This window comes from Heptranchias perlo, chromosome 20 (genome assembly GCF_035084215.1).
Source record: "Heptranchias perlo isolate sHepPer1 chromosome 20, sHepPer1.hap1, whole genome shotgun sequence".
NCBI classification, from domain to species: domain Eukaryota; kingdom Metazoa; phylum Chordata; class Chondrichthyes; order Hexanchiformes; family Hexanchidae; genus Heptranchias; species Heptranchias perlo.
Genome location: NC_090344.1, coordinates 37,605,594 through 37,624,783, shown reverse-complemented (window position 1 = coordinate 37,624,783; position 19,190 = coordinate 37,605,594). Strand labels below are relative to the sequence as shown.

Sequence of the window (19,190 nt, the reverse complement as noted above, 5' to 3'; positions counted from 1 at the left end):
TATATATATATATATGCGCAAGTCTTTCTTTATAAAATAAACTTGACATTAGAAACAGCACAATATCGAATTATCTTACAACTGAAGTTTGCTCAAAGCTCAAATATACTTCAGAAACCACTCAAGCTTCACTCCCAGAGCATGAATGACCTTTTATTTAGACGATACCATATATAGATTTTCCCTCTAACCTAGTACACATTGTTTCCTGGTAACTCTGCAGCACTAATGTCACAAGGGAGGTTATACCCTCTTGTGAATATCACCACACACAGCAGAGACATTGGCACTCCGCTCAAGCTGCAATGAAAATGTCATTTCTTACAAATAACAAGAGCAGTGTGTACTGTATGAAACTACAGAAAGCTCAGGGGCCCAGGCTGCAATATAATCTTAGGCGTCAGCTGCCATTTATAAATAGCACAAACATCAATCAAGAGTTTATGTGGCATTTGATTCCTTCAATTATTCTGTATTTAGAAAAGAATATTTCTTCAAATCCAATGTTATTTTCTTCCCTCAGCAGTTATCTTCCCTTTATCTCCTTACTGAGGATATGGCTGCGATATTCCACCCATTCAATTTATTGGATGAAACATTGTCCCAGCCTGGAGTACGGTGCCTCAGGCACCCTGAAGAACTTCACTCAAGTGGCCATCACTCACGTACCAGCCTTGATTATAATCGGCAGGTGACCCGACAGTGGACGGCATCGCAGCCAAGGCCAGTTCACATGTGCACACTCCCAGCAGATGGATGAAGCTCAGGAGCAGGAGAATCCTGCATGGTGTTCCTTACTCCTGAATACAGGCACGCTGAGTCAAATTCTAGAGCTTCTGCTGCCAATTCATCTCAGGTCAGCTAACTCAGTGCTGAGCAGGCACTGAATCTGGAATCTTCCAGGTCTACATGAAACGGGAGCCCTTCGCCACTGGTTTACGATGTTTACAATACACCTGAACCCAACTGGATTGATTACTGATGAAGCTGCAGGCCGATTTTGGCAGCTGAGTTCACGATTGGTGCAGGCATCATCTACCACTGGCTGGAATCACTTTATTATTGCCATGGTGTCAGCCGTGGCTCAGTGGGCAGCACATTCGCCTTCTGAGTCAGAAGGTGGTGGGTTCAAGTCCCGCTCCAGGCGCTTGAGCTAAAAAATCTAGACTAACACTTCCAGTGCAGCGCTGAGGGAGTGCTGCACTGTCGGAGGTGCCGCCTTTCGGATGAGATGTGGCCCCGTCTCAAGTGGACGTAAAAGATTCCATGGCACGATCTTGAACAAGAGCAGGGGAATTCTTCCCGGTGTCCCAGCCAGCATCATTGAAACAGTTTACCTGGTCATTATCACGTTGCTGTTTGTGGGAGCTTGCTGTGCGCAAATTGGCTGCTGCATTTCCTACATTACACAGTGACTACACTTCAAAAGTACTTCATTGGCTGAAAAGCGCTTTGGGACATCCTGAGGTGGTGAAAGGTGCTATATAAATGCAAGTTCTTTCTTTCTTACTTACAAGGGGGAATTAGTAGGTAAACCTCATAATTATTTGCTCTTGTTCACCTTCCCTGTGATTAGAAATGCCTGGGCCTGGAAGGGTGTGTGTCTTCGGAATATCCACAGAAGGGAGCAAATCGCTAAAAGATGAAGTAAATGCAGATATCATCGTACGAGGCACTTGACTACTCGGATTCCTGAAACGCTGTCGGCACATGTTTGTCAGCCATCTATTTTTCATGCTGCTGAACACAAGACACAATGCTGGAGTCGAGACCAAACTGAGGTATGAGCTATTTATAGTCACAGTGCGGACCTGAGGAACTGGAGTGCTGTTGAAATTATTCTGCTCACCCTACATATCAGATCTCATTTCAATCACACTCGTGGCAGGCACAAGGCTTCGGAAAGGCTCTCAGGTTTTCAGCTATTACATTAGCCGGTATCAGATGACATTACGAAGGGCACGGACGTGGCATAATGAGCTGGTGCTGCGTGCGCTGTGCGAGCTTGCAATAGTCCGCGGCTTCGTGCTCGTAGTTCCTCCCATCAGCTGAACTCTAGGTCTCTGCCATGCTATCCGGGTTAGAGTGCCAAGCAGCAGCCACGTGCTCCCCAAAAGAAGGGATGGAAAATTAGCATCACCCACACCACTAATGACCCACAGGCTTGGTGTCAGCGGTGGCTCAGCAGTAATACTCTCACCAATTTGCACACAGCAAGGTCCCACAAACAGCAATGTGATAATGGCCAATAATCTGTTTCAGTAACGTTGGTTGAGGGATAAATGCTGGCTACGACACAGGGACAAACTCCACTGCTCTTCTTCGAAACAGCAGTCATTGGCTTTTTTACCTCCACCCAAGAGGGCAGACAAAGCCTCGGTCTCATCTGAAAGACGGCACCTCCGACAGTGCAGCACTCCCTCAGTACTGCACTGGGAGCGTCAGCCTGGATTTGGTGCTCATGTCTCTGGAGTGGGACTTGAACCCACGACCTTCTGACTCAGAGACGAGAGTGCTACCAAAGGCTCAAAAATGAAGGATGGTCATTTGGGCAAGATCGCAGAGGGCACCGGCCGCCCTCAAAGCCAATACCAGGAGAAGGCAGCGTCTGCAAAAGAGGGAAGAAGAGGGCAGAAGAGCAATATGTACTTGAGAAAAATTCAAGGATGAGCAAGAACTGGGCTATCTGCACACCGATGCCTTTGATTCAAAAACAGCAAAGCAGCACATCACCATTAAAATCCAATGTAACTAATCTTCAGCCAATCAGGTCTTGATGATACAACCAAGACGACTGAATATGTTATCACAACACCATCTGGAACCACCTGCCGATTTCAAAGTCCATCAGCTCATCCTCCGTAAACACACATATACGCACACACCCACACAATCATCTGTTCACACATAACAGATTAGATTTATACATAGAATGCACTGCATCTCATTTCCCCCACCCCCACCCCATTTCAATTCTCTTCCCTCTTCTTCCAAAGGCAACGATTCCTATGGTTTCACAGTCGCCGGATGCTGTCTGGAATTACACCTAAGTTGAAACTATTTCCGCTGGTTGGGGATTTTAGGGGGCACAGTCTAAAAATTAGAGCCAGACCTTTAAGGAGCGAGATTAGAAAACATTTCTACACAGAAAGGGTGGTAGAAGTTTGGAACTCTCTTCCGCAAACGGCAATTGATACTAGCTCAATTGCTAAATTTAAATCTGAGATAGATAGCTTTTTGGCAACGAAAGGTATTAAGGGATATGGGCCAAAGGCAGGTATATGGAGTTAGATCACAGATCAGCCATGATCTTATCAAATGGCGGAGCAGGCAAGAGGGGCTGAATGGCCTACTCCTGTTCCTATGTTCCTAAGTGGGAGCCTGGCTACAGCGTTGTGAAACTATTTGTGGGGCACTAGTACAGCCAACCCTGATCCTTTCCTCAAGCACCATCCACACGCATGCGCTTTCCAGCAGGAGTCATTGGACGGCAGTCAGGGTTGGAAGCCTGGCGGGTTTTGAACTCTCAATAACCCAGGAGTATGGGAATCAAACAGTAATACCTCGACCCCTAACCTGGCTGAGATCGGCTAGCTCAGAACACATGTCAATTTTTAAAAAAAGATATGGGCTAGAAATTTGCCTTTGGACGGTCGTGCAAAAGGGTCGGCCTGTTATACTCCCTTCCCGATATTCAGTTCTACCGACTTCAATACAATTGAATATTAAGCCGGGCGTATAACAGGCGGCTGATGTGATGCCGCACAAAGACCCCTTAAGAGGCCAGTTGCTTATACCCATTGTTATATTTCACTTTTTTTTAAAAAGGACCATTTTCCCTCTCAGTGGTTTAACAACAATCCCCGTGACTGGAAAGCTGTAATTTATATGACAGCCGACCTTTGCAGTTGATATACGGCCCTGAGCTAACAATCGCCTGGGTTACAGTAAACTGCGTACGACATTGACTTAGCCTCCATTTTCTACGTGAGGCCCTAAATTATGCTGTGGGTCATTCGTGCTCAACGGAATCAAATTTTTCTCTTTGCTATTTTAATAGCGGTGTGAACCCATTCGGTTTAAATGAGTTAATGCCTCTGCTAAAATAGCGGTGAGAAGATGCCAGAATTGAGAGGTTAGAACCATCAGGAAAGACGGTACAGGCTGGGGCTCTACATGGGAAGGCCGAGGGGCGATCTAATAGAGGTTTATAAAATTATGAAGGGTTTTGATAGGATAGACGTAGAGAAGATGTTTCCACTTGTGGGGGAATCCAAAACTGGGGGTCATGAATACAAGATAATCACTAATAAATCCAATAAGGAATTCAGGAGAAACTTCTTTAGCCAGAGAGTGGTTAGACTGGGCAACTCGCTACCACATGGAGTAGTTGAGGCAAATAACATAGATGCATTTAAGGGGAAGCTCGTTAAGTACATGAGGGAGAAAGGAATAGAAGGTTATGCGGATAGGGTGAGATGAAGGAAAGTGGGAAGAGGCGCGGGTCGAGTAAAAAGACCGGCATAGGCAAGTTGGGCCGAATGGCCTGTTTCTGTGCTGTGAATTCTATGTTAGAATTTTCAGACGAGCAAGTCAAGTGTTTGTCCAGGACTATCCCACAGTGCAATTTCAGAATCTCCCGTTTAAACTTGGTTAAAGAACGTCGAAAGACATCTTTCTCAGGTGACCTCTCTCTCGATCGGCAAAATGTTCAACTTTATAGCTCTCTTCAACCTCCTGATTTTTGGTGACAATCAGATTAATAGAGGATATTGTTCTATTGGACAATTAAATGAAGATGGATATTCAGAAAGAAAGACCTGCTTTGAATCGATCCAGATAATAATTAACAATGTTAGATGATATTAGGCTTTGAACATGAAAACCTGTTTTATATTGGCACACGTTAGAAGCCAATCTAAGCTGCAAAGCTCGACACCAATTCCTGTTTCCTCAGTCGACATTACAGGTTTAGTTGCTTTTATTTTCAAAAGAACAGAAATAAAACGTGCTTTTATCAAGGCCATGTAAAAAGAATTCTAATAGGCAATAGTTTTCCAGACACTGGAAAAAATGGTATTTATTAATTTCAATCAAGGAGATCACATGGCTTACGGGTGGAGTAGGGAGTGAATCTGCTGCGATGCACAAGGCATTGTCTTGTCTGGGACAGGCTGGATGGACCAGAGGGGTCTTTTCCTATCTGTCGGCTCGTATGTTCCTAAGTTGCGATGTTGCTGGCATAGTTTTGGGGGCATTTTATCAATGTGCTGGATAATTGAGTTACATAGCTTCAGCCACAAAGAAAACCTTTGCGGCTTGTAGCGACAGCAAGCAGTAGTTTGTTCCTAAATATCTCTCTGGGCTTTGCACCAAAAATACAGCAGGCTAAAGTAGTTCTGCGAAAGGTGATTAACGTTTTCGGAATGGGAGTACAAAACGTAAGTGTATTACAGCTTCATGTCTGCAGGCATAGAATTGGCACCCGATGACGCCAATTAACAAGCACAGCTGTAAGCCCCTGGGCTCATCGGTTTGCATTTCAACCCAAATGTCCAAAATCCCACACAGTCAGTCCAGGACCTTGGACCTTGAAGTGGCAGCAAGGAGTTTGACTTCTGCCACATTGAATTTTAAAACTGCACAAAACCTCAGCAGGACACAATTTCGATTTCTGTCCCAGTCACCAACACAAATATTGATTGTGTATAACTTCACGCATCTATACCGATAGATATTGCTAAATAAAACTCCAATAAACAGCAAAAGGACCTCAGGTGACTTTATGTCCGACAACTGGAAAAATAACACGTCTCCAAAAGTGACGTCATTAAGTTTTTGAGGTCGTGGCAACTGCCCCAAGCACCATTTTTCTTTTGCACATTTGTTTTCCACTCGAAGTATTGAATAATAATCTGATTTATATCTGAACATCTGACAGAGGAAGGTGCCAATGGCTGTGCAACTATTTTTAGATCTGGTGTGCCACAGAGTGGTAGAATCAAGCTCACAGTGAATATTGAGACTTCCATTATCAGGTAGCGTGCCAGGCGACACCAAAGACACTTCACCCGACAGAGAAAGGGAACAAGAAAAAACAATCAAGAGTCCATATCTATCGGTGGCAGCCAGCTGTTGCATAATACTGGTAGAGAGCAGCTCATTGTTCACCTGTGCTCTTGGTGCACCACCCAGTATCCCGACTGGAACACATTGTATAAACCATGCATTACGAAGGAGCTTTTTAGTGCAAGTGTGAGAAATATTAACATATTTTGTGGTGAAAACTGGTTATTTTTCTCAGTTACAAGATACTTTGATTATTTAAAGCCCCTAAACATGATAGTGTGGGTAAGTGATTAAGGATTCCCTCAATGTAATGGAGATACAAAGGGCAGTTTTAACCTCATCCCGCCCGATTTTACTCTCCACTGAAGTCAACAGAGAGCAATGTTGGGCTGGGTGTATAACGGCATTGCACCCGATCCCGTGGGTTTCCCGCCTGGCCAGTTAGGTTAAAATTACCACAACACTGTGAGCAAGTGAGAGTGGCCAAAGTGGCCAAAGAAATTAAATTGAAGCAACTCTCTTACAGAAAACGACCCATTTCCATAGCTTATTTCAGCTTTGCTCGACCATGTACAAGTCTCAAACACCTTCAAATTTATTCAGTCTTGCTTCCAGGATTATTAAGCAAAAATAAAAATTCAAGAGACCAGGGATCAAACCTGGGAGTTTCCTGGCCTGCATGATTGCACCCCATACTGGGTTGTGTATTCACCACCTGAAATTAATGGTTAAAATAAAACTTGGTGCTTTGTTTCATCTGAGTATTTAAATGTTATCTTGTTTCTTTGTCCTAAATATTGAGTAATATGTGTTGGAAACTAATAGGACTGCAACTACCTGAACAGGGGAGTTCTCCTCAGTGTCCTGGCCAATATTTATCCCTCAAGCAACATCATTAAAACAGCAACAGCAACTCGCCAAGGCTTCTTCGACAGCACCTCCCAAACCCGCGACCTCTACCACCTGGAAGGACAAGAGCAGCAGGCACATGGGAACAATACCACCTGCACGTTCCCCTCCAAGTCACACACCATCCCGACTTGGAAATATATCGCCGTTCCTTCATCGTTGCTGGGTCAAAATCCTGGAACTCCCTTCCCAACAGCAATGTGGGAGAACTTTCACCACACGGACTGCAGCGGTTCAAGAAGGCGGCTCACCACCACCTTCTCAAGGGCAATTAGGGATGGGCAATAAATGCCGGCCTCGCCAGCGACGCCCACATCCCATGAACGAATAAAAAAAAACTAACACAGATTATCTGGTCATGTATCTCATTGCTGTTAGTAGGACCCTGTTGTGTGCAAATTGGCTGCCACATTTGCATACATTACAACAGCGACTACACTTCAAAAGTACTTCATTGGCTGTAAAGCGCTTTGGGATATGCTGAGGCCGTGAAAGGCGCTATATAAATGCAAGTCCTTTCATTTCCTTTACCTTAAGAATGCTGAGTAAGTCCCATTGGACATTTTCCCCCAATCCATCCCATTAAATGCTGCTTAGCAAAAATTTCATACCTAAATAAAATTACAGTGGTAAGTTACTTTGCAGAATGCATGCGTAAGATGAGCTTCAGGGAAGGGAACCTGCCACCATCGTTTGCCTCCTGATACTCAGTGTCAAGGCTCACATGCACAAGCAATGGCCATGTGGGCAGGGCAATAAAGAGCGACCAGTAAGACTGGTCCCCACTAAAGGAGTCAATGCCTTCAGGAAATTTGGGCAGGCGGGCGAAGCAGTCTCCATCATTCAGTCTGTTACAGTACTATTATCTTTCTATTTCTTATTCCTCCCCCCCACCCCATACAAGTCAAATTGGTATCAATCTTAACTTTTAATGAGTATTATAATTCATGTCTAAAGCCTAATCTGTAAGTATTACTAATTTGTTAAATTTCACAATGGATGTTTTGTGTTGCAGCATCTGTGTATAATTACGTGTTGAGTCATTTGTTAAGACTGCTCTGACTCTGTAATGTTTGAAATCTGCAAACTGTAATAAGGAAACTGAGCTGCGTAATCTGTTTTGCTTTTTGTCTGGGACTCGTGGGGCTAGAAGGGAAATATTTACCAGCTTTGGGCATAGTTTTTGAAGTCTGAATCCATGCATAATATATTAAATTGCAAACAACCAGTAGACACCAGTGCACTGGCAAGTATGGGATCAAAATTCTACTGCAGTCCTGATCAACCCTATACGCTTTGCTTCTGTGTTACAATAACCTTTGATTGCTCTAATCTATCACACAGTTAGATATGGAGATATGATTCCTGAATTGCATTACTCATCATAATCCTCAAATCTCTACTTTACCTTTCCCACACGTACAAAAAAACCCCCAAAAAGGTTTTATCCTCTTTAAAGCTGAATTACTGATTCCTCCCGGAACACTACACAAATAGTTGAAACCTACAAAAATTCGAAACGAGAGATATTCGGCTACAGCAGGAAACCAGAAGTAACCAGTGTGAAGCGTTTCGACCTCTTTTTTTATTAAAAAAAAGGGGACCTGAATTATTAATTCCTCCCGCAACACTACACAAACAGTCGAGACCTGCGAGAGTTGGACTCACGCTATTCGGCTACAGCAGGAAACCAGAAGTAACCAGTGTGAAGGGTTTCGACCTCTTTTTTTATTTAAAAAAAAGGGGACCTGAATTATTAATTCCTCCCGCAACACTACACAAACAGTTGAGACCTGCGAGAGTTGGACTCACGCTATTCGGCTACAGCAGGAAACCAGAAGTAGCCAGTGTGAAGGGTTTCGACCTTTTTTTTTAAAAAAAAAGGGGACCTGAATTATTAATTCCTCCCGCAACACTACACAAACAGTCGAGACCTGCGAGAGTTGGACTCACGCTATTCGGCTACAGCAGGAAACCCAAACCAGAAACCAGAAGGTGGTGTTGGGACTGATTGGGGGGGTGGTGGGGGTTGCATTCATCACATGCTCCATCCACCGCCTGGTCAGTGAGAAGTGCACCTCAGCCCTTGAGCCCTCAGCCCTGGGAACACAGCGATTTTCTGGGTTGCAGGAAGAAGCAGAGACCCTTTCCCTTTTCCCGTTTTGTTCCCGATTCCTGTTACCAGGACAACCAGCTCAATTTAGTCACTGCTGCGCCCGGGCAGACTCCAATATAGGGGGGAGGGGGGAGAGGGGGGGGTTAGATAACAAGAACCTTTCCGAAAATAGAAGCAGAGAGAAAATATCTATATATATATAACTGGAAAAAATAATAAAATTCATAACGCACCGTTTTTAAATAGTAAATCTCCCTTCAACAAGGAAGTCGATCCTTTTCTCCTCCTCCTCCTCCTCCTTCAGTGATTCGCAGCTATCTTAGTCATTGTATCCATTTGAAGAGTGTATCAATTAAAAATAAATAATTCGACATTGTAACAAAAATTAATGGCTTCAGGCTAGAAAATAAAACCATAAAAACGACCGCCAGACAAATCGAAAGCAGGGGGAAAAAATCACTTCAGAATTCATGTAGAAATTAAAGAACCCTGCATATAAATATTGAATGAAGATCTTAAACCGGGGGTGGGGAGGGGGGGAAAGACTGCAAATATATGAAATAAGAGAAGCGGTCGATCTTTTTTTTCTTCTTGAAACCATCCGCTAATTCGCCTCACGCTGCAGCTATTATTTCATTCATAAAAATGAAAGGATTCTGCAGCGGACCGAGTGCAAGCCATGGGAAGAGTTGGGGCCCGCCTCCTCCGGCCGCTTCCATTGGCTCACTCGCCTCCCCGCCCACTCCTCCGTCACAATGATTGTGCCCGCAGTCCGACGGTCGATTGGCCCACGGCTCACGTCAATCGACTGACGTTCGTCGGCACCGGAAGGGTAGGACCCCCACTGAACCCCCCCCCCCCCCCAAAAAAAAAACACACACACCTTGTCCAGGGAGAGATGCAAACAGTCCTGGAACACACCTTTCAGGGAAGGGGGTTCACCATCTAATACATTGAATATTTTATTACATTGCATTTAATTAACAGCTCCCTGAAAGAGACAATGGGCAGGTCTCTCAATAAATTTTTAAAAATTGCTTTTGTCTTCTTTCAGTGTGTGACTGCAATTCTTTTGGACAGTTTATTTTCCCATTTCGTTAGAAGCAGGCACATTATACTTCGGAAGAAGCAGAACTATGGTTAATTTGGATAGCTATGACATTAAAAAGCAAATTATTCTTTTCCCCTCTCCAAGCGTTGAGAACCTGCCCCTTCTTCAAATCTAACTCTTGCTTTTCTTACCAACTTTAATTTTCCAGATTCCCCCTTTTTAAACCCCACATCAGAACACAGCAAGCCCGATTTAAATGTTCAGGGATTGTCAATGGGCAGATGTGGTCCAAGAATAAAGCCAGGACATTATGCAATTCCCGAAAATAAGCTGTCAGCTGTACGATTTTGTTACGTAAGGGGTGGAAGGCAATTGGAGCCTTGTTGAGAGGATTCTTCCAGAATATTGGTATGCAAGAGATGTCGACAAGTGACTCTGTGGCTTTAACCCTTCTGGAGTCTGTTTTCTCTTTCTCCAACCTCTCATTTTACTCGCAGATGTTTGGTTATAAATCAACATCATTCAACATACTGCTGAGTAATTTACATGACCATCTTAAAATCTATTGACACACGTTATTTACAGGATATTAATGATTTAAAAGTGATGGAGCACATTTCATCCTTCCAGGACATGGGGGAATGTGATTGGTGAAGCGATTGTCTGTATATCTGATACTCTCATTTATTTTGTTGGAGTTTAAATACATAAAAAAACTTTAAAATACCTCTAAACTCTATTGCAAAAGCTCACACTGAAAATGAAACTGTATCTAATGTAACTCAATGACATTACCAGATGGCTATCAAGGCGGTTCGTTTTCGAAGGCTGCATTTATACTGCCATTTTGCACTGATGTGATGTGTAACGTGCATACATCAATGCAAAAGTGGTAGTGCAACTCTGGGGTCAGGTCCTCATCCAAGCTCGTCTCACACTGCTATGAATTTGCATGACATGCAAAAACAATTTGCATTTATATATGGAATCAGAGAATCAGAAAATTAACAGCACAGAAGGAGGCCATTCAGCCAAAAATGAGCCACTGAGCCTAATCCCACTTTCCAGCATTTGGTCCGTCGCCCTGTCGGTTACAGCACTTCAAGTGCACATCCAGGTACTTTTTAAATGTGATGAGGGTTTCTGCCTCTACCACCCTTTCAGGCAGTGAGCTCCAGACCCCTATCGCCCTCTCGGTGAAAAAAAATTTCCTCAGCTCCCCTCTCATCCTTCCACCAATCACTTTAAATCTATGCCCTCTGTTTATTGACGTCACTGCTAAGGGAAATAGGTTCTTCCTATCCACTGTATCAAGGCCCCTCATAATTTTATACACTTCAATTAAATCACCCCTCAGCCTCCTCTGTTCCAAAGAAAACAACCGCAGCTTATCCAATCTTTCCTCACAGCTAAAATTCTCCAGTCCTGGCAACATCCTCGTAAATCTCCTCTGTACCCTCTCTAGTGCAATTACATCCTTCCTGTAATGTGGTGACCAGAACTGTACACAGTACTCAAGTTGTGGCCTAACTATTGTTTTATACAATTCTAGCATAACCTCCCTGCTCTTATATTCTGTGTCACGGCTGGTTCGGGGGGCCCCTGGCCTGCACGAAGAACTGGGAGGAATGGATCGCCAAGGCCAAACAGAAGCTTGGTATGTGAGGGAGGGGCAATCCCTCTCCATAACCAGCAGGAACCTGGTGATATGGTGCGAGGTACTCGCGGTGTTGCTCTACATGGCCAGGGTCTGGCCCATTCCCCGCCGATCCACCATCACAGTCACCCGAGTTATCTTCCACTTTGTCTGGAGGTCCAAGGTAGAACGCGTCCACTGGGTCACCATGTACAAGCCCCCAGACAAAGTGGGGAAGAGCGTCCCCAATGCCGCTCTGATCCTGATGGCCACCTTTGTGTGGGGGGCTGCCTCAGGATGTGTGTAGTTTCTATGTTTCAAGTGTTGCCAACTGGCACACTCGAAGGTCCAAGAGTACATGCTGAGGGATGCATTGAAGCAAGGTGCAGCCTACGCAAAGGCTCCATGGGGAAAGGCCACTGTATAAGGCCATCCCACTTTGTATTGTACAGAATGCATTGGAAGATATGTACTGTGTTTTGAATTGTAATGATGGGATCATAGTGTGTATGACCTGCTGTGCATTGGTTTGAACTGCATTACTTGAAATCATGTCTTTTAAATTTTATGGAATGAAGTATATTTTGAAATTTTTCAAAACTTGCATTTATATAGCGCCTTTAATGTGGTAAAATCTCCCAAGTCGCTTCACAGGAGCGATTATCAAACAAAATTTGACACCAGGCCACTTAAGGATATATTAGGACAGGTGACCAAAAGCTTGCTCAAAGGGGTTGGTTTCAAGGAGCGTCTTAAAGGAGGGGAGAGAGGTCGAGAGGTGGAGAGGTTTAGGGAGGGAATTCCAGAGCTGAGGGCCCAGGCTGCTGAAGGCACGGCCGCCAATGGTGGAGTGATGAAAATCGGGGGTATGCAGGAGGAGCGCAGAGATCTCGGAGGGTTGTAGGGCTGGAGGAGGTTACGGAGATAGGGAGGGGCGAGGCCAGGGAGGGATTTGTAAACAAGGGTAGGAATAGTATGAACCTAGCTTAAATGGACTGTTCCAGAGATTTCCCCCCGCCTCCCCTTCGATAATCATTTCTCTTGTTAGTGCATCAGAATATTTGTCAATATTATCCAGTATCAGCTTGCTTTCAGAATTCTCCTACCCGGGCCTATTTTAATTGCCCCAGTGTCACCTGACAGGAGTCGGCGTCAATAAAACAATGAACTAATACGTGGTCCAAACTGGAAGATGCTTCAAATAAAGCCACAAAGTCCCATTGCAACAAAACCAAAGGAAACTCAACAACTAAATCATAACCATAATAAAATTATTATTTGACTTTGTTTGTTACTTGATTTTGATTTATTTTTTAAAAAAATAAAGCACATCAAAAAAAAAACGAAATCATAACTATTAGATACTCTATTCCCTGCAGTGAGCACCAGGCACAGCCCACCTGAGTGAATTATCCACCCCAATACCTCATTATTTTTATAGTCCAGCTTTTCCACACGCTGTGCACTGATCCAAAGCACTTTTGGATTTGCAGGAAATCTGTGAGTTGGACGCAGCTACACAAATCGAATTTAGGCGAATGGTGCGAAACCATCTCAGGAAAGCAGCATCACACTGTTTCAGCTTTGCACCTGCTGCAGTATAACTGCCAGCCATGCAAAACAGACATTTTAAAAAGTTCCCCAGCGGTTCAGCTGACCATTTCAGAACTACTTCAACTTAATTTTCATGCTCACAGTCAACTATCCGATCAGCTCTTTGTTAACATTGAAGTTTAACCTGTGTTTGAACACTGTATGCATTTCCCTGGCAGTGTCAAAATGGTTCGTGTACCGTAACTGGACCCTTAGCAATGGCATGCACTGTGCATACTTCAACAAATGTTTCAACAGCAGTTAAAGCAATGTCTGACGTGCCAAGTTAAACTTTGACTGTCGGTGGGGTACGTAGGTATTAACCAGTCAAAGGCAAGCTCAGAACTGACGTCAGGAAGCAAAGAATAATACCTGGAATAGTAGGGTAGCGGAGACACAAACCTTGGAGTCATTCAAGAGGCAGTTGGACACTATGATGGGGAGATTGTAGCTAGATGGGCTGAATGGCCTCCTTAGTCCGTACTTTTAAAAAAAACTTTATTCTTGGAATGTGGGCGCCACTGGCAAGGCCGGCATTTATTGCCCATCCCCAGTTGCCCAGAGAAAGTGACGATGGGCCGTCTTCTTGAACTGTTGGTAGCGGGCTTGATACAACTGAGCGGCTTGCCAGGCCACTTCAAAGGGCAGTTAAGAGTCAACCACGCTGACGTGGGACTGGAGTCACATATAGGCCAGACCGGGTGAAGATGGCAGGTTTCCTCCCTTCAAGGACATGACTTATTTTTGTGCTATTTATGAATTCCCTGCACTACTGTGGGGTAGATTTTCAACTTGCCACCTGGACAAAAAAACTGGAGTTGTGTTTCACCCGCCCGTTATAGAAACTGCCCGATCTTCCTCACGATGGAAATGTTTCGGGAACCACCGATGAATTTTACTGGCTTCAGGAGACAAATACAGGCAGCAGATCACCCTAAATATACAAGTGGAAACTAAATAATATGGATCGGGATTACAAATAAAAGACAAGTAACTAAAAAGTGGAATGAGTAAAAGCACAAGTAATGGGGAAAGTAAACTGTGGGAAATAAATTGAAAGAAGGAACTTGCATTTATATAGAGCCTTTCAAAATCTCTCAAATTGCGTCACAGCCAATCAAGTGCTTTTTGGTGTGCAGTCGCTGTTGTAATGTAGGGAGACGCAGCAGCCAATTTACACCCAGCAAGGTCCAAAAACAGTAAATAAGAATCAGATAATCTGTTTTAGTGATGCTGGATGAGAGATAAATATTGCCAGGACACCAGGTGAATCCACCCTCTGCTCTCCTTCGAATTGTTCAAATAATTTGTTTACGTCCATCTGGGAGGGCAGACAGGCCTCGGTTTATCTTCTCATCCGAAAGATGGCACCTGAAGTGTCATCCTAGATTATATGCTCAAGTGTCTGGAATGGGACATGAGTGTACGGCCCTTTTGACTCAGACAAGAGTGTTACCCACTGAGCCACGGCTGACACCTAAAATGAAACAAGAGCAAATCAGAAAAGAATGCAGAGTATCCTGCTGGACTCATGTCTTTCCTGGGTCAGGTGACTCTGAATTAACTCCCAAACTGGTCCAATGTTGAAGCCTCCATTAAAATGACTGGAGCTGCTTTAAGACACAAGTGGTTGTTTCTTATCAATGACATCATGGAATATGGGGGACATTTTGATCATTGTAAAACAGATACTGCCTTTTGCGCCTTCCCAATTTTAATCGCTCCACCATTGGTGGCCGTGCCTTCAGCTCCCTAGGCCCTCAGCTCTGGAATTCCATAGTGGTTATGTTACTGGACTAGTAATCCAGAGGCCTGGACTAATATTCCGGAGTTATGAGTTCAAATCCCGCCGCGGCAGCTGGGGAATTTAAATTCAATTAATTAAATAAAATTCTGGAATAAAAAAATCTAGTATCAGTAATGGTGGCATGAAACTATCAGATTGTCGTAAAAACCCATCTGGTTCACTAATGCCCTTTAGGGAAGGAAACCTGCCGTCCTTACCCGGTCTGGCCTATATGTGACTACAGGCCCACAGCAATGTGGTTGATTCTTAATTGCCCTATGAAATGGCCTAGCAAGCCACTCAGTTGTTCAAGAAGGCAGCTCACCACCACTTTCTCAAGGGCAATTAGGGATGGGCAATAAATGCTGGCCCTGCCAGCGATGCCCACATCCCACGAACGAATAATAAAAAAACCTCTCCGCCTCTCTCTTCTCCTTTAAGACGCTCCTTAAAACCTACCTCTTTGACCAAGCTTTTGGTCACCTGTCCTAATATCTCCTTATGTGGCTCGGTGTCAAATTTTGTCTGATTACACTCCTGTGAAGCGCTTTGGGACGTTTTACTACGTTAAAGGCGCTATTTAAATGCAATTTGTTGTTGTTGATATTTTTCCGAGATAGATTTTGGCAGTGTCCTTTGAAGAGTTCTCCCCAAATCTTTTCTTCCATTTTAAGCTTTAAAGTAGAAAATTTGAGGAAAGTAACAGGGGAGTTCAAGTGAAATATACAGGTGGTGCAATTTCTGAAACAATTGGCTCTTAATTTCTCTTTGATTAGTTCCCTCGGCAATGGATATTTCTGGGACAGGTTGCTCCTCGCCATCACTGATGTTACCACGGTGACCTGGAGACAAAATCTGACTCCGAGCCACATAAGGAGATATGAGGACAGGTGACCAACAGCTTGGTCAAAGAGGTAGATTTTAAGGAGCGTCTTAAAGCGGGAGATAGAGGGAGAGAGGGCTAGAGGTTTCAGGAGGGAATTCCAGAGTTTAGGGCAGAGGCAGCTGAAGGCACGGCCGCCAATGGTGGAGCGATTAATGGTGATGTTTCTGCTGGACTAGGAACAAATGTCAAGGAACATTTTTTTTAAAAAAGAGATATTAGCGATACTTTGAACAGGATACCCTGCCTCCTGACTTTCCTTTTCTTTTGAAAGAAGAGCTCAGAGATATTACTGTGGGGAGAAAGCTCTGCCCTGGGGTTGATACCGAGATCGAGTCGAGGGGCAGGGTTGAAATCTACATGTAACGCAGGTGGTCTTCGTAGACCTATGAAATCCAACAAAGCAGTTGCAAAGAAAAGAAAGAAGGGCAATCTAACGATTCATGGGACTGAATCCATGTTGGCACTGCAATCACTCTCATTGATTTCAAATCCATGATCAGGAACCAAAGGGGTAAACTTTCCATTGGCATTCGTTGCAAGTTTAAGATCTTAGGTAATCCAAATCCAGGCGGTTTATCTGAACTGAGAAAAGCAAACTTTGCCATCTTAGGCGCATTCAACCTTTTGTTTAATTCGGCGATAAAGAAGCCACTTGGAGTGGACCCAAGTTTTCACTTTGCCACTGAGTTGGAAGGAATAGCAAATTTCATGAGTTTGGACTGGGCCCAGATTCAATGGGAAGCCACTTGCTCATCCTTAAGTGGTCAATTAACATTTTTGTCCCAATGCTGACCTCATCTTGAATTCATAATTAGATCTTGTGCAAATAAAATTATTCTGCACAGTGCAGGGAGCTCCAGTGAAAAACAATCTGAGTGATATTTATCTATAAAACTCATTACTGCTATAAGTAGCTTTTATGTTATAACTGGGCATATTGTCCAGGGTTACAGGTCAAAGTTCTCTAGATTCAGGAACTGTCCCTCTAGATTGGAAAATTACACATGTCGCTCCGCTTTTTAAGAAAGGAGAGAGAGGGAAACCGAGGAATTATAGACCAGTTAGCCTAACATCTGTTGTGGGGAAAAATGCTGGAGTCTATAATTAAGGATAGGGTGACTGAACACCGAGAATTTTCAGTTAATCAGAGAGAGCCAGCATGGATTTGTGAAAGGTAGGTCGTGCCTGACAAACCTGATTGAATTTTTTGAAGAGGTGACTTATGTAGTGGACAGGGGATTGTCAATGGATGTTATTTATATGGACTTCCAGAAGGCATTTGATAAGGTCCCACATAAGAGACTGTTAGCTAAGATAGAAGCCTATGGAATCAAGGGAAAAGTACGGACTTGGTTCGGAAGTTGGCTGAGCGAAAGGCAACAATCAGTAGGGATAATGGATAGGTACTCACATTGGCAGGATGTGACTAGTGGAGTCCCGCAGGGATCTGTCTTGGGGCCTCAATTATTCACGACAATATTTATTAACGACTTAGATGAAGGCATAGAAAGTCTCAGGTCTAAATTTGCCGATGACACAAAGATTGGTGGCACTGTAAGCAGTGTAGATGAAAACATAAAATTACAAAGCGATATTGATAGATTAGGTGAATGGGCAAAACTGTGGCAAATGGAATTCAATGCAGACAAATGTGAGGTCATCCACTTTGGATCAAAAAAAGGATAGAACAGGGTACTTTCCAAATGGTAAAAAGTTAAAAACAGTGGATGTCCAAAGGGACTTAGGGGTTCAGGTACATAGATCATTGAAGTGTCATGAACAGGTGCAGAAAATAATCAACAAGGCGAATGGAATGCTGGCCTTGAGATCTAGAGGACTGGAGTACAAGGGGGCAGAAGTTATGCTGCAGCTATACAAAACCCTGGTTAGATCGCACCTGGAGTACTGTGAGCAGTTCTGGGCACCGCACCTTCAGAAGGACATATTGGCCTTGGAGGGAGTGCAGCATAGGTTTACTCGAATGATACCCAGACTTCAAGGGTTAAGTTACGAGGAGAGATTACACAAATTGAGGTTGTATTCTCTGGAGTTTAGAAGGTTAAGGGGTGATCTGATCGAAGTTTATAAGATATTAAGGGGAATGGATAGGGTAGATAGAGAGAAACTATTTCCGCTGGTTGGGGATTTTAGGAGTAGGGGGCACAGCCTAAAAATTAGAGCCAGACCTTTCAGGAGCGAGATTAGAAAACATTTCTACACAAAGGGTGATAGAAGTTTGGAACTCTCTTCCGCAAACGGCAATTGATACTAGCTCAATTGCTAAATTTAAATCTGAGATAGATAGGTTTTTGGCAACCAAAGGTATTAAGGGATATGGGCCAAAGGCAGGTATATGGAGTTAGATCACAGATCAGCCATGATCTTATCAAATGGCAGAGCAGGCACGAGGGGCTGAATGGCCTACTCCTGTTCCTATGTTCCTATAATAATGTGTACTCAGGCTCTAACAGCCTGTTAGTGCAGCGCAGACGATTTTCAAGAAGTCATCCTTGGCTGCTCTTGCTTGCTTTGAGGAATCTGGTTGTAAAGCAGTATCAGCAGAGGTTAACTGTCTTCCATCCCTGTCGGAGCCCAATGTTTGGCATGTGGGGGAACCAAAAATTCAGGGGAATATTTACACTTCCTTTTGGTTCTATTTCTTTTCAGCTGCATGTGTTGCCAATCATTACTCCCTGTTGTGTATTCCATTTGTACTTCATGTGGAGTGTACATCTGTGGTGCATTGAGTGAGTGATGCACTAGTCATGTAAACTCCATTTATGTGCAAAATAAACATGGCTTAAGAACTTGACTGCTGAAGTCTCTTGAGGAGCACAATTCTTTATGCATGACAAGGAAGAATTTCTGAATCGCCACACATCGCTCTCACCGTTATAACATCACACCGCAGTGATGCAGCAGCATTTTTGAAAATAATGGCATGTTTTGACATGAATTCCATCATTATATGCAAGTGTTCGGCCGACAAACAACACTTTTCATCAAATCGCCAGATCAAACATGTTTTTAAACATCTAAATATTATTCTAACTCGCACATTCTTGGCTTTAAATATGTAGTTGGCAGTGGCATGCAGGTTATTATTCTATTTTCAATCAACCATGTGCCAGATAATAGGATCCA

The 19,190-nt window shown here is 43.7% G+C and overlaps 1 protein-coding gene across 2 annotated transcripts in view; it reads right to left on the bottom strand.

The window, feature by feature from the left end:
* The window catches only part of LOC137335712 (rho-related BTB domain-containing protein 2-like), an 87,759-nt gene that overhangs the window by 43,427 nt on the left and 25,142 nt on the right, over positions 1-19,190 (bottom strand). The window contains exon 1 of one of the 2 annotated variants that reach the window (XM_068001010.1): positions 9,328-9,460. The exons of the other annotated variant lie outside the window; for it this stretch is intronic. The gene's annotated coding sequence lies outside the window, so the exon portion shown is untranslated. Of the gene's footprint in view, positions 1-9,327; positions 9,461-19,190 lie in introns of those variants that run through there. 2 annotated transcript variants of the gene reach the window in all.